General features: G+C 43.8%; 1 protein-coding gene across 1 annotated transcript in view; it reads right to left on the bottom strand.

The window, feature by feature from the left end:
• Positions 1 to 16,921, bottom strand: part of LOC148474932 (capping protein, Arp2/3 and myosin-I linker protein 2-like) — a 970,125-nt gene that overhangs the window by 61,034 nt on the left and 892,170 nt on the right. The gene's annotated exons all lie outside the window — the stretch shown is intronic.

Genomic DNA, 16,921 nt, shown 5'->3' with positions numbered 1-16,921 from the left:
CCTTGGCAAGAGGCAGCCTCTGGGCAGAATTGGATGCGGCTTTGGCCGTGTAGCAGCCTTGAGTGCTGGTAAGCCTTTGCTGGTAGACACTGGCATTGGTGCGCTAAATTGTGAACTTAGGATGCTGAGGTGCAACCTATGTCACCGGGTTGACGCAGGCATTGGTGCACAGGATTGCGCACTTAGGATGCTGAGGTGCGGCCTATGTCACCGGGTTGACACAGGCGTTGGTGCACAGGATTGTGCACTTAGGACTGCGAGTGCACTCTGTGCCACCGAGATGACACAAGCGGCTGCGAGCAAGAATGCACACCATATCGCCTAGATGACACAAGTGGGAAACAGACTGTGCCATCTGGATGGTACAAATGGCAGACAAGAAATAAAGCAAACATGAGAACTGGAACTCGACTGCAACAAACAGGAGACTGGCCACAACTGGAAACACATGAAAATGCTATCACTGGCATGAAGTGAAGGGCTGGGTACAATTTTTCAGATATAGGGTCGAATCAGAGCAAGCCCTGCAAGCCTCCATAGTGACAGACTAGCGTGCACATGGCCTTTGCACACAGACAAGACAATTAACTAGTATGCAGCTGATACTGCACACAGACAGACAGTAATTACTGAACACATGAGATCAGAACATGGACAGACAGGAATTAATGCAGTGTCCCAGTAGCAACTAAGACTGGGAACTGCAACCAATATGATCTGCTAACCGCAGATCTTAAGAATAAGCCCTGTGACTCCACTCTACACAGTTTGAATACAGCTGCACCTGCGACATAAAAAAAATTAATTAAATAACTGTGTTGTTTGTACTGTTTGGTGCGCTTTGTTCATGTGCATATATAAGCCCCCTGACTCCAGTCCACGCAGGAATAGAGCTGCGCCATCAAAAAAATTAAATCATTGTATTGATTGTATGGTGCGCTTTGTTCATGTGCATACTGTATATAAGCCCTGTGCTCCATTCCACACAGGAATAGAGCTATGACATCAAAAAAATTATTGTATTGTTTGTACTGTTTGTTGCAGTTTATTCACATGCATATATAAGCCACGCAGTGATCTGCGAATTGAAAAATGGATAATGTTCAATTTCAGAAAAGCGCAACCAAATACTGTTGCTGCAGCTGCTGCCTCCAGTAATGATATTGACACTAGTCCTTAACCATCATCTACTAAAGCAGATGCTTAAGGGGATTAAGGGTCTAAGGGCCTGATTCAGACCCGGTCGCTCTGAACGGCCTCCGGGCCGCTCGCATAGCTGTGGGTGACCACCCACAGCTATAGCGAGCGGCCATGATGATGGTCATGATGGTTAAGACCATCGCGACCATCGGGCTTGCGACGAGACCCTTGTGGTAGGGTCTCGTGGCCGCAAGCCCCAGAGAGATTTCGGCTCTAACAGAGCCAGAATCTCTCCACTGATATCACTTGTGATGTCAGTGGGGCCAGCCCCAAACGGTAGGCGTTCTCATGGGAATGCCTCTGTTTGTGCAACCACCCCCCCGGCCTGCCCACCGAATGGGGCGAGCTGTCACTCAACATCGACAGCATGCCCCCTTTGGTGTGAGACCAGGAGCGACGGATTGCCCGTCGCTATCCGGGCCTCGCACACAGCGCTTGCGACTGGGTCTGAATCAGGCCCTAAGTCAGTACAGTGCTAAAGAAAAAACACATCTAATAAAGGAAAAATGTGGTGCAGAAAAACATAAAATTGCCAAAATGCCATTCACCACATGCAGTGAGAAGGAAAAGCTGAGGCCTTGGCCTTTATTTATGAATGGTGGTTCTGCAAGTGTCAATGGGGTGTCTTCCTCTGCCTCTCATGATGATGCAAGACCTTATCACTCAGAGTGTAGAAGAGGTATAAAAAAATGAAAACCACTAAGGCAGTAGAACAAACTGCGTTCAGAAACAGAAATGTCACAAATCCTTGAGGAGAGTGCGATATGTGAGCCTAACCTTGCTGATACTTTTGTGCTCACAGAGAGGCTTTCGCTAATGAGGATGTTGAGGATGAGGATATTGTTTGTGTAATTCAGGCAACAATGGAAGCAGCCATCTTAGTCATAATAAGAGGAAGGCCATTGTCATGCCTGGGCATAGGACAAACAAAAGCACCTCTTATGTGTAGAATTATTTTTACCAAAATCCTGACAATTGTAAAGCCATCTGTAGTGTTTGTAAAACCACAGTAAATAGACCTTAACCAACTAGGAACCTACTCCCTGTTACGTAATTTGCAGCAAACTCATGAACATTTTTGACACCATCAGAAACTGGTGCTAAAAAAATAACAACAAGCAGTCCAGCATCAGCTAGCTCCCTTCTCTCAAGTTCAACTAGATCCTAGTACCTGCAATCTCTATCACCAACACCTTCATCCTTAATATCCACATTAATGATCAGAGGTAGTCCTGCATCCAATTTGTTAAGGTTAGGTGACTCCTCCCCTATCCAGGATTCCTCAGAAGAATCCTTCAGCGCTAGGCCTGCTGCTGCTGGGGATGGATCTTCATTCCAGAAGGGGACAAAGAAGACAAGTATTTAAAAAATACAACTGACTGTGAAACAATCCTTTGCAAGGGAAAGCAAGTATGACAGCTCTCACCAGTCACACAGTGGATCACTGATACCATCACGGCTATGCCAGTATTAGATCTGTGTCCAATATCTGCCATTAATGCAGTGGGTTTCACACAGTTAATTGAGGTCCTGTGTCCCTGGTACCAAATTCCATCTCAGTTCCATTTTATCCTAAAACCCATTCCTCGGCTGTACCAGGACGTTAAAAAAAAAACATAATTATTGGCCTACAAAATGCTAATGTACCTAATGTCCACCTAATCACAGATATGTGGACAAGCGGACAGGACAAACTAAAGATTACATGACTGTGACAACCCACTGGGTGGGTGATTCATCTTTAGCAGCAGCAGCATATCTAACAAACAATGCCGGCACATTCAAAGGCAGGTTACTCTGTGTATCACCGTCTTCACTAAGAGGCATACCGCTGACAACCTCTTGGACTCTCCTCTGGATTTGTGACTTCTGACAATGCCACCAACATTGTGAGAGCATTACAGCTGGGTGACATGTCCCATATTTTGCACACACAATCAACTTGGTAGTACAGGTTTTTTTTTTAAATTACAGGGGTTTGCAGTTGATGCTGTTTGTGGCCGAAAAATGTTGGGACATTTTCACTATTCAGCTACAGCATGCAGGAGATTGCAGCAGCTGCAAGACCAGTTGAATTTGCCTTGCCATCAACTGAAGCAAGAGGTGGTAATCAGGTGGATTTCCACCCTTTATATGCTTCAGTGGATGGATGAACATCAAAAAGCCATCCACAGCTATACAAGAAGCTATGACATTGGGAGAGGAGGGGGAGTGTTCCTTAGTCCAGCACAGTGGAGAATGCTTTCAGTCTTGTGCAAGGTGCTCAAACCCTTCGAAGTAGCCACCTTTGAAGTGAGTTCAGACACTGCCAGCTTGAGTCAGGTCATTCCCCTAATTAGGCTTTTGGAAAATCATCTTGTGAAATTGAAGGAGGAGATTAAACAAAACGATTCCACTAAGTATGATGGACTTGTAGATCAAGTCCTTTGTTTGCATTGCCAGGATCCAAGAGTTGCCAATATCTTCAAATTGGATTACTACATTTTGGCAACTGTGCTTGATCCTTCATTTAAGTCTTACATCGTGTCGTTCTTTCCCAACTGACCCAGATCTTAAAAGATGCAAACAGCTTCTGGTAAGCAAGTTGGCAGTTCAAGTGGTACACGACATGACAATATCTCCTCCTTCAGTTTCTCTGGCAGCTGGCAGGAAAAAACTCAGCTTTCCCAAAAGACCCTGTGGTGGAGCAGAGGAGTTAAAACAACATTGTGACATCTGGTCGGGTCTAAAAATTGTCGAAAACTAGTTACACCGCTACCGTGACTCCATCTTGTAGGGTCACCATCTAAAGAATGGTGGAGGATTATTTTCATGACACCGTACACATAGGCATGTCACAGAGTTCCACTGACTACTGGAAAGACAAAAAGGGAATTTGATGGCCCTTGTACAGACTGGCTTGCATTACCTAAGCTGCCAACCTTCCAGTGTATACTCAGTAAGAGTTTCACCACAGCCAGGAACCTTATCAGCGATTCGCATAGGAGGCTACTTTCTCAAAATGTGGTAAAGATGATGTTCATCAAAATGAACTTGAAATTCCACAAGGAAGATCTTTACTGCCAATTACATAAAAAAAAAATACAGAGGTACCTGTAATGGTGGATTCCAGCAAGGATGAATTATGAGTGTGAGGATGAAGTACACACTGATGAGGGTGAGGAATCAGATGAGGAGACTGACCTCTTCCAGTTGCAACTGTAGAGACAATTAACAACAATACTGTTAGCTGCCTTATTCCCATTGATAGCTTGTTTTGATGGGGCCCAAACAAACCAATCACTGTAGCCACAAGTGGCAGTCCCTGTCGAAGAAGTTATTGGTTTATTAAACTGTGCATGTCCTGTTTAATATATACAACATACGTGTTGGTGGAAGGGCCCAAGGACAATTCCATCTTGCACCTCTTTTCTTAGCATTATGCGCTGTTTGGGGCATTGCGGACTAAGGGCCTGTTTCAGACGCAGTCGCTAACTGTGCTCGCTCGCTGGCAAAAGGGGCCGTGTATGCAAATTTCTCGATCACACTGTGAGGTTTAAGGACGCCCTCTATGTCTTAGAGAGTGATGGCAGTGAATATACGCTGGTGTACAAAGACGCCAACTTTTCTTTCTTAACACACGTCATCTCCAGGAAGTGTATGATTAATCGGTAACATCAAGAGCCATCGGAACTGCTTTCAGCCCATGAGGTAGACCCAACCCCACCGCAAGCACTGCAATCAGTTCAGGCTAAAATACAACCAAGTGACGTGTTCAATGATGCTACTTTGCTAATTATGCACACCCATTAAACTCTGTTTTGATGCTCAGACACGCCTGTTTTCGCACATCCACTCCCCCGTTCACAAGCACATTCCCCTGTCACTACCCACAAACAGGGCTGTCACTCAAAGTAGCATCCAGTCTGTGTACTACGAGTGCACGATTCCCGGCACAGTGACTGGTTCGTACTTTGACAATAATCACCCCTAGTGAGTGAGCGTAGCTTAGCAACCGGGTCTGAATCAGGCCCTACATTTTTTTATATAGTTTATTTAACTGCCATCCTGTCTGCCACTGCTGTATGGCAATAATTCATTGATGTCATAGATGTTTTTTTAAACTGCCGTGCAATTGTGCCGCTGCTTGTTGCTGACTTTTTTTTAATAGGTTCATACTGTATGTACTTTCATTCCAATGTGTAACAACAGATGGGCTTGGCTTTCCTTGATCATAACAGCCATGTTTGGTCAGATGCCACTCAAACAATTGGAGAGGATATTTTGTGATGGTATCTGGATATGTTCTCCCTTCTCCCCTCCCAGCCTTCCCATGCATAATCCCAGAAGAACGATGATGAGAGATGTTTTGTACCAGACATTAATAATCCCTCTGCCCCCTTCCTGTTCAGATCTTTCATTTTGTGTGCTGCCACATTAAAAGTTTTTCCACCCGTTCAAGAATCAAAATGGGCAGGTGCAACACCGGTATTACTCCTGTTGGTGGGATGGCCAAAGGACAATTCCATCTTGCACCTCTTTTCTTTGTATTATGCACTGATTGCGGCATTGCGACTGTCTTTTTATATAGATGACAAACATATTGTTATAGTTTATTAAACTGAATTCCTGTCTGCCACTGCAGTGTCATTCTCTTTCCTAGTCGTGCCATGTTGGTATTTGAACTGCCACAGCCATGAGCTCTCCTTCTGGTGGTCCTGTGTGAAATGGCGTCTGATTTACCATGAGAGGGACTTATATCAAATCTAACTCTGGGATGATGACATTGTGCCTCAATTTTGAATCAGAGCCTGGCAGGAAAAACCCCAGCCAGGACTCAAATCCCGTCAGATCCCCCTCTTCCCTCAAATTTTCTTCAAAATAAAAAAAATTAAATTTAACAAATAATCAATCCTTCCTTTCCCTGCCTTCCATTACATACATACTCCCTCAGGCCACTAATCTAGTTCTTCATAAATGAAAAGTTACTGCCACTCTGTGTCCTAGATGTGCCATGTTTATGGTCAAAGACAGCATCTTCTGCTTTCCCCTTTGATTTAAAAAAAAAAATCAGAACCATCAAGACCTTAACTGGGGCAAGGGATAATGTGAATGCCCTTCTGCTCCATGGGAGGTTTCTATCCTCCCTGAGGTCGTTCTTTGTAAATGCCTCCCCTCCTCCCTCATAAATTTGCTTTGGAATCTAAAACCTAAATTAAATTTACTATGCATAAACCCTTCCTTTTGCTATCTTCAACTACATACATATCCATCTCCATTGGGCTTCTGACTTAGGGCCTGATTCAGACCCACTCGCGAGCGGCTGTCCACTCGCAAGTGGGTCGATGCTATGGACTGAGGATGCGCACGACGGAGGGAGCTCCGTCGTGCGCATGCGCCAGACGCGACGAGCGAAGGAAAGTCCTTCGCTCGTTGTGTCCGATCAAAGGGGGCGTGCTGTCAATGTTGATTGACAGCACGACCCCTTCGGTAGGCGTTCCGGGGGCGTGCCTCCCTGACGGGGGCGTTCCCACGGGAACGCCTCCCGTCAAAAGCCGGCCCACTGACATCACTAGTGATGTCAGTGGGAGTGATTTTGGCTCTGATAGAGCCAAAATCACTCCGGAGCTTGCGGTTGAAAACCTCAACTGCAGGCTCCGGCTCGCAATTTCGATGGTCGCGATGGTCATGACCATCGCGGCCATCAAAATGCACGCTCGTATAGCCTGTGGGTGGTGACCCACAGCTATACGAGCGTCCAGGAGGACGCTCCATTTTCATGGAGCCCGGCCCTCATTCAGAGCGTGCGCTCTGCTCAGAGCGTACGGCTCTGAATGAGGGCCTTAGTTCTTGATTAATGAAAACATTCTTGGGTTCTTTCTGTGAGGTTGTAGTTTATTAAACTGCCATCCTGTCTACCACTGCAGTGCTATTCTATTTCATAGATGTGCCATGTTAGTAAGTTGAACTACCACAGCCACTGAAATCATCTACATGCGGTCGATGAATGTCAAAAATGGAACCACCAAAGATCTCAACTGGGGAAAGGACTGATGTGCATGATTAAAATATTTTTTGTACATGCCTCTCCCCCTCCCTCAGAAATTTGCATTGGAATCCAAAACTTAAATTAAATTTACTATGAATCAGCTCTTCCTTTCTCTGCCTTCAACTGCATTCATACAGGCCTGCCGAGAGCCATGGCGGGCCCGGGTAAAGAGTGTTGAGGTCTAATCACGGGAGGCGTGGCCACGCCCCCTTTGAGTAAAAAAAATTAAGTTTTGCAGCCCCGTCAGCCCGGCGCATGACCAGTGGGGGGCACGATCAGCTTGATCGCTCCCCCCACAGGCATAGGAGACTGCTGGAGTTGTGACTTTGATTCCATGATATGCCAGCCCAGAGCCCTCAATTATGCCTTTTTATGTCAGCCTAGAGCCCCCTTATGTCTTTATATACCAGCCCAGAGTCCCCCTCCCCCCAGCCCAGGGGGATGGATTTTATCAGCTGCTGGGTCACCTTTAGCTTGGGGTTCATAGTTTGCTCATCCCTTTTCTAAAGTAACTGAGCCCCCACTTACATCTTTATATGCCAGCCCAGAGCTCTTCCCCTGTGTTTGCTCTGGGGCCCTAAATTGCTCATTCCTGTTCTAAATCTATTGTACAGGATCCTTAACCAGATAACAGACCTGGCTGCATGGGATTCGACTGCACTGCAGCCATATTGGCATCCACTGTCTTTCTCCAGCTTTTAAAAAGGAAATCCTTTCTGCACTTGTGCTGAATGGATTTTTTCCTGTTTCCTCACCACCATGGCAATGATGTAGTGGCCTGTGACAGCCAACATCAATGCTGAAATCATACCCCAGAATACCATGAGAATGGCATTCTGTAAGCATGAGAGTGTAATTTAAGTTCCACTGGTTGATCTCTGTAAGTGCAGAGATCAGCTTTAGCAGGTGGATCTAACAATCAGTCCTCCTGACAAATGCCCATGAAGGAGGATCTGCAGGCAATGGGGATGGGGGATAAGAGTAAGATCCAATAAATGAATATTTAATTTTTTTTTCTAAAAAACAATAAAACTAATACAAATACTGTGAAATACATATTTTTTTTTAATGATTTCACTCACTGATGAGATGTTGCATTAATGGAGTTGTGACTTTGATTTCATGATATGCCAGCCCAGAGCCCTCACTTATGCCACAGTGGGGGATGGGGTGGTGACACATGGCCCTGGGGGAGGGGGGTAATGCCACAGTTGGAACCTATGGACATTGGGGGTGGGGGTGTTATACTGTAGGGGATCTATTACCATTAGAGGTTGGGGTGTTATGCCACTGAAGATCTACAGACTGGATACTGGGAGGTTGGGTGGTAATGTTACAATGGGGCATATAAACACTGGGTGTGAGACAACCCCTAACCATATTTGTTTGCTTTTTTTGAAAAAACTTAAATACATTTTTAAAATATGTTTTTAACTTAAATTTAAAATGTCAAAAACCTAGTCAGTCAAGTGGTAAAATTAGATTTTTACTTTTCTACCCTTTAGATTTCCATCTGGACTTTCAATCCCACAAATAATATTATTAGACTTGTAAATGATAAATCGCTGGATATTCAGCAATTGCAAAATATACCTTAATTCTTAAAATAAGCTCTCACAAATTGCAGAAATTAATTTCAGAAATGGATCAGAAAATAATGAACTAAAATTATCAGGTCATGAGAAGAGACTATGGGGTCTATGTACTTAGAATGGAGATAAAGCTGCTCCTGCTTTGCTTGCTACTGCTGCAGAGCAGAAGCTGACTAGCGATGAATAGCCGCCAGTTCGTATCCTGATGCCGGCAGCCCGAAGGGAGAAGATCCCGACAGGTAAGTACACTATCCCTACCCCTCTCCCCTCCTAACCCTCCTTTAGTGGTGCCTAACCCTAACCTCCCCCCTAGTGCCTAACCCTAACCTCCCCCATGGGGGTGCCTCACCCTCCCTAACCGCACCCTAAACCTAACCCTCCTGGGGGGGCCAGACCCTAAACTCCCCCCGGGGCTGCCTAACCCTCCCCCCTAGGGGTGCCTAACCCTAGCTTCCCCACCAGGACCTAACCCTAACCCAGCTATGCTCCCTAAACCTTACCCCCCCTTGGCTAACGCTAAGGGCGCCCTGGACTTACTTCGTTCAGCTGGTGTTCCAGCGTCAGGATTAAGATAGACGGCGGTATTTCGATGCCTATCTTAAGTCCCTTGTCGGGAATCAGATGGCTGTATTGAGACCAGCGGCCACAACTACATCATGACTAACGCAACAGTTACAAAATAACAGACCTGCAGATATCATCTATATTTTCTGGCAGCTCTGGTTCTATAAGCACGATGATACACAACCAATTAATGGCAACCACGGTATGTGGCAATTGTAGAGATACATAATAATATGTACAGTGCATCCGGAAAGTATTCACAATGCTTCACTTTTTCCACATTTTGTTGTGTTACAGCCTTATTCCAAAATAGAATAAATAAATTTTTGTCCTCAAAATTCTACACTCAATACCCCAATAATGACAACGTGTAAAAAGTTTTTTTGCGATTTTTACAAATTGAATTAAAAAAAACATGTACATACAGTAAGTATTCACAACATTTGCTCAATACTTTGTTGATGCACCTTTGGCAGCAATTACAGCCTCAAGTCTTTTTGAATATGATGCCACAAGCTTGGCACACCTATCTTTGGGCAGTAGCACCTCTCGAGCTCCATCAGGTTGGATGTGAACCATTGGTGCACAGCCATTTTCAGATCTCTCCAGAGATGTTCAATTGGATTCAAGTCTGGGCTCTGGATGGGCCACTCAAGGACATTCACAGAGTTGTCCTGAAGCCACTCCTTTGATATCTTGGCTGTGTGCTTAGGGTTGTTGTCCTGCTGAATGATGAACCGTTGCCCCAGTCTGAGGTTAAGAGCGCTCTGGAGCAGGTTTTCATCCAGGATGTCTCTGTACATTGCTGCATTCATCTTTCCCTCTATTCTGACTAGTCTCCCAGTTCCTGCTGCTGAAAAACAACCCCACAGCATGATGCTGCCACCACCATGCTTCACTGTAGGGATGGTATTGGCCAGGTGATGAGCGGTGCCTGGTTTCCTCCAAACATAATGCCTGGCATTCATGCCAAAGAGTTCAATCTTTGTCTCTCATGGTCTGAGAGCCCTTCAGGTGCATTTTGGCAAACACATATAAAAGTACTTTCTGCAAGAAGCAGAGGAAAAGGACAAATATGCCTTTATAGGGGCACTCTTATGACAGATAATTGTTTATATATGGATGATGATGGAATGATTAGTATGAATAAAACTTAACGTTTAATATACACCTTTAAAAGGAAGTTCTCCCCAGAGAGTGATGTGTAGATATAACATAGAAATCTACTAAGAACAAAAAAGAACAATATAAACGTCCTTTGAAGTGTAAATGAGTATTATTATTTATCAGTGATAAAAATTCAATGAGTAATCAGCTCCTGTTAAGGGTAATGAATATTCTAATTAACCCTAATTCAATCTACAGGGAGGCACATATGATTACTTCATACAGTACATATCTGGCGAACTATAGTCGTTTTTAATTAGATCTCTGTTGTGATCAACATATACATAAATGATAGTCGGTCAGAAACAATTGTATATTGTAAGAAACCACACTATGATAACTAAGAAAGATGATTTATTAGGATAATCCAGCAGATTTGAAATCTGTGTCCTCTGTAGATGAGTGAGGGATATATATTGTAATTAAATATCAGTACACATATATAGACATTGCTGATAGTGATAAAGTCTGTGTCCCCATATAACTAAGAGGATTGTGTTTGGGAGGACTTTTATCCCAAGTATGTTAACTCAAATTGGTTTTAGCAGATATGCTAGGTAAAGAATAGTACACCTTGCAGTAGTGATAAATGCATATATTAAATTGCCATATAATATCAGCAGTGTGCACTGTGAGAAACAAAGTGATATCCCAAAACAGAAAATATGTATGAAAAAGAAAAAAAGAAAAAAATCCAAACAATAATGGTAAGTACGCAATGACAGTGTTACATGTACTGAATAATGACACTGTCTTCAGTGCAATAAAGAAAATTAATAAATTAATAACAGAAAAATTATAGTTGTACTTCAGTGCAATAAAGAAAAATAATAACAGAAAACTTATACTTGTACTGAATATCAACCTAAACCATGGACAAATGCAACATGTTTGTGTACATATGTAATGAGGATGTGCCCTGAAAAACAGGATTATGTACCACAACACAAGGGTAAGTCCTGCACTATGAGAAGCAAAGTAATATCTCAAAACAGAAAATATATATGAAAAAGAAAAAAATCCAAACAATAATGGTAAGTACACAATGAGTGTTACATGTACTTAATAATGACACTATCTTCAGTGCAATAAAGAAAATTAATAACAGAAAAATTATACTTGTACTGAATATCAACCTAAACCATGGACATATACAACATATTTTTGTAAATATGTAATAAGGATGTGCCCTGAAAAAAACAGGGTTATGTGTCACAACACAAGGGTCAATGCATAAGGTGAATTACAATATATAAAGAAAAAATCATTGATAATAATTCAAAAAATGTTCATGAACAAAGAGAAGCAATAGTATATATACTGAGTAGTGACACTCATCAGGAAAAAAAAATTTTTTTTGCACATGTACTAAATGAAAACATAGAATTTGACATTTATATAGCATAAATAGATATATATGAAAGGGTTTAAGCTGAAGGAAGTAAGACCTGGAATAAAGTAACGTGGAGTCACTTCTACTTTTCCCTGTCTACATCAAACAGGGGATGAGAGAGTGACTACAGCGTTTATTCCAGGGGAAACAACAGACAGCGCTTCTGTTGTCTGAGAATAGAACTAAGTCTCACCCCTGTTACTTTCAGGAATTGCAGGGGGAGTCACAGACTAGGACTCAGATGAGAGAGCGCAGGAGAGCAATAGAAAGATCCCTCACAGGAAAAGTCTGTGGGTCAGAGCTGCTGGTGTGGTTACTCAGAGATCAGCATGCTAAATGAGCATAGACAGAGACAGGACACGTTCACCTGATCACCAGCATTTTGGCAAACTCCAGGTGGGCTGCCATGTGCTTTTTACTAAGGAGTGGCTTCCATATGGCCACTCTACCATACAGGTGGATTGCTGCACAGATGGTTGTCCTTCTGAAAGGTTCTCCTCTCTCCACAGAGGAATGCTGTAGCTCTGACAGAGTGACCATCGGGTTCTTGGTCACCTCCCCGACTAGGGCCCTTCTCCCTTGATCGCTCAGTTTAGATGGCTGGCCTATTCTAGGAAGAGTCCTGGTGGTTCTGAACTTCTTTCATTTACAGATGATGGAGGCTACTGTGCTCATTGGGACCTTCATAGCAGCAGATATTTTTCTGTACCCTTCCCCAGATTATTGCCTCGAGACAATCCTGTCTCGGAGGTCTACAGACAATTCCTTGGACTTCATGCTTTTTTTGTGCTTTGACATGCACTGTCAAGTGTGGGACCTTATATAGGCAGGTGTATGCCTTTCAAAATCATGTCCAATCAACTGAATTTACCACAGGTGGACACTAAGATGTAGGAACATCTCAAGGACGATCAGTGGAAACAGGGTGCACCTCAGCTCAATTTTGAGCTTCATGGCACAGGCCGTGAATACTTATGTACATGTGATTTCTTAGTGTTTTTTTTTATTAAATTTGCAAAAATCTAAAAAATCTGTTTACACGTTGTCATTATGGGGTATTGTGTGTAGAATTTTGAGGACAAAAATGAATTTATTCAATTTTGGAATAAGGCTGTAACATAACAAAATGTGGAAAAAGTGAAGCATTGTGAATACTTTCCGGATCCACTGTAGACTCCGGTTCATTTATATCACAAATCTGTGCTGCAGTTAATCTTCCTTATAATATGTATGATTGAGTCATAAATTCTGGTTGATTCTTTAGAGCTTATTTGCTCAGTGTCATACTCCAGCATAGGAATCCTATAGTAGGGACAGTCAAGGAAGATCCAGAGTCAAAGATGCTGCTCAGAAAAACAATGGAATAAATAAAACATAATGAACATATGGCCTAATTCAGACCCGCTCGCGAGCGCACAGCGCTCGCAAGCAGGTCGATGGTCCCCCACTGCGCATGCGCACACCGGAGCCGGCTCCGGCATGCGCGAGATCCGGCCATCGCGACCATCACCTGGTCATTCACTAAAGCTGTGGGTGGTCACCCACAGCATAGCGAGCAGCCAAGAGGCCAAAAAAAAAAATGCCGCCCTGATTCAGAGCGAGCGCTCTGAAAGAGTGTCCGGCTCTGAATCAGTCCCATAGATCAGACTGATTACCCTACAGTTTCAATAGAAGTGGATGATCAAACAAACAGAAAATGAAAGGGCAGACAATAATCAGAAAAATGGTGAGACTCAGAACCAAACCAGACAATTGAAAGTCAGCTATGAGAGACAAATAGCAGACAGAGTTGAAAATGGAAAATTTTAATAGACGACACTGACAGAAAGAGGACTGACATGGGCTTGTACAGCAGGAGGAACATTTATTTACTGCATGTAGTTAATTCTTGTTTTTCACTTGATACATGTACAGCTACCATGTTGTGCTTAGTGGATCTCAACTTTGAATATTTGCATTAAGTGTCACTTAAGGTGCCTACACACACAGCGATTTTTTACCCGATTTGGCCAATTTCGATGAATCATGATGACAAATCATGTAAAATATGACCAAATAGTGAGTTTCTACTCACGATCATGATGCCAATGCTTGTCTACACTCGTCGTACATCGCATCATCAGATCTGCCGTGCTGTAGGGCAGATTTGCCAATCTGGGATACGATGGGTGCCAATCGTGAGTACTTTTTGTTCACGATGTATCTCACGATTCATCGTACTTCGGGGAAATTGACAGACAGGACCCTGTACATGCCCATCTGTCATCTTGTGCAGGATTGTGGATAGAAGAAGGAAGCACGATTGTGAGCCTGCACACTTTAAGCCTGGATATCAGCACTTTGGTGAGTATTGGTACTGTATTAATGCAACCCCACTGCCCACCAATGTGTGCCACCCACCTACCCATCAATGTGTGCCACCTACCTATAAATGCATGACCCAGCCACCGCGCACCGGGATGAGGTGGGTGGTGGCTGGGTCATGCATCAACCTCCCATGTCCACCAATGTGTGCCACCCACCTACCCACCAATTTGTGCCACCCACCTATAAATGCATGACCCAGCAACCGCCTGTGGATGGGTCATGCATCAATCTCCCATGCCCACCAATGTGTGCCACCCACCTATAAATGCATGACTCAGCCACTGCCCACCAGAATGAGGCAGGCTGTGGCTGGCTGGCTGCATCATGCATCAACCTCCCTCCCATGCCCACCAATGTGTGCCACCCACCTACCCACTCACTGGCCACCAATGTTATGGGCTACCTAATAAATAACTAGAAAACACTCCAAATATATTAAAATTTGAAAAACAAATGTATTACAACAAGATACACAAATACATTACAACAACATAAACAGTTCTATTACAACAACATCAAATATATTTCAACAGCATAATCAAATATATTACCTATTATGTTGATGTAATATATTCGTTTATGATGTTGTAATATAACATCATAAACAAATGTATTGCAACAACATAAACAAATCTATTACAAAAAATAGAAATATATTAAAAGCCTGTAAAAAAAATTAAAATACAAATAAAAACACATTACATTTCTGTAAAAAAAGAAAACATTAGAATACAAATAAAAACACATTATATTCCTGTAAGAGGAAAACATTACAACACCATAAAAAAATATTAAAATCCTGTAAAAAAAATAAAACTATTTACAAGAATACTTAAATATTTATTTGTCCTTATTTTTTATTCTTCCTTGGAATGTACATGGATAATGAGCATGAGTTTGTGACTGGGTTCCTTGAGATACTACAGTCAAAAGAATGTCTATGGTGGATAAGCTGTAGACAATACCATAATAAGTCTCAGAATTGGCAGCTTTAGAGGTGTTGTTGGACTACACTAAAAAGTTAATTGCGGATGCTGAGATTTTGGTAAATTGCAAGCAACACAGTTCATAAACCAAAATCTTTTTTTTTAGAATAATCCCAAATGTCCACTGTAGTCAGTTAGTTCACAGACAGTCCTCCTGCCATGGCACCGCACCTGGTCCATTGAAATAGGCCATATACTCCTCCCTCACTTCTTTGGCACTTGCGGTTGATGTTGTTGAAATTGGTGGTGCAGATACTGATGTAAACTGGGCAATCTCCGGAGGATGTCCTGCATCTTCTGGTCTAGCTGTGACTGGTCCTCGTTGGGAGTTTTTCTTTGCAGAAAGTTATGCAGCACACAGCACGCCATCATGACCCAGTCTATCTTGTCCACATATAGGATTATGGTGGTGTGGAAAATGCAGAACCGGTTGCTGAGTATTTTCCACAATGCGCCTTGCACGAGATAGACAGTAGTTGTAGATCCTCTTCTGTCTGGTCAGGCTCCTCTGTTCATGTAAAGTAAAAGCCTCGTCTGCAACGAAAACATAATTTAGGCCATGCTGTGTCTTGTCCAGTGACAGCAAGCAGGGGCGTAGGGAGGGCAGCTCCAGTGGAGCGCAAGCTCCAGGCGCCTAAAAGTTTAAAGGGCGCGGCACCTACCACCCAGCCGCCCGCGGCTCGCAGTTGTCAGTGACAGCCTGAGCCGTGTAGGCTTCCACACTGCGCTCCCGAGTTGTGCGTGTGACGTTGTGATGTCACACGCACGTGCATATGACGTCAGACGGGGGCAGAGATTAGATAGGACCCAGAGTCTGGAGAGAGGAGCCGCACTGACAGGGGGGAGTGCTCTGGCTGGACTGACAGGGGAGCACAAGTGTGCTCTGGCTGCAGTGGCGACACGCGGAGGGTGTGGGCCATGCCCAGGTGTCACCCACCGAGGGGTGACACCAAGCTGCAGACTCCCCCTCAGCAACCGGTCGCGGGTACTGCACTGTATAATTAAGTGCAGCACCCGGCTCCTGTCACTGTGAGAGAGCCGGCCGTCACTGCACTCCGCACCCCCCCCTGTAACCGCACCTCGGGCATCCCCGGTAATAACGGGAGGACCACGGAGCTTCGGCCGCGAGGTCACGCCCCTTCCCTACTGGCCATGCCCCTTCATGTGGGGCCACAGCCCCTTTCGGCGGTGCCGCATTCACACACCGTCCCTCCCCACACTTGTTGACACAGTGGGGAGGGATTCCACTGGATGGCTGGACTGTTTATAGGCTGGCTACCTACAGTATGTATATTATAATTTATAGGGGCAGTCACTGTTGGGTGCAATATTGAATATAAGGGATGGGGGGGCCTGCTACAAACATTGAGGGGGAGGAAGTCAGTGACAGTGCCCCCTCTCACTGATTGTTGCAGAGTCCCATCCCTTATATTTATAATTGCACCCATCAGCCAGTGTCCTGTTAATTATATATCAGTGTTACACTGATATATAATTAACAGGACACTGACTGATGGGTTTAATAATAAATAGAAGGGATGGGGAGGCACTACCACTGACAGTCATAAAAAATGTAATGTTCTATTTTAAAAGAATGTGTGAACTATAAACATTTTGAACTAAA

Source organism: Taudactylus pleione, unplaced genomic scaffold (assembly GCF_031769625.1).
Source record: "Taudactylus pleione unplaced genomic scaffold, aTauple2 ptg000799l, whole genome shotgun sequence".
Classification (NCBI taxonomy): domain Eukaryota; kingdom Metazoa; phylum Chordata; class Amphibia; order Anura; family Myobatrachidae; genus Taudactylus; species Taudactylus pleione.
Note: the sequence above shows the minus strand (reverse complement) of the source record. Positions and strands in the feature narration are given on the sequence as shown.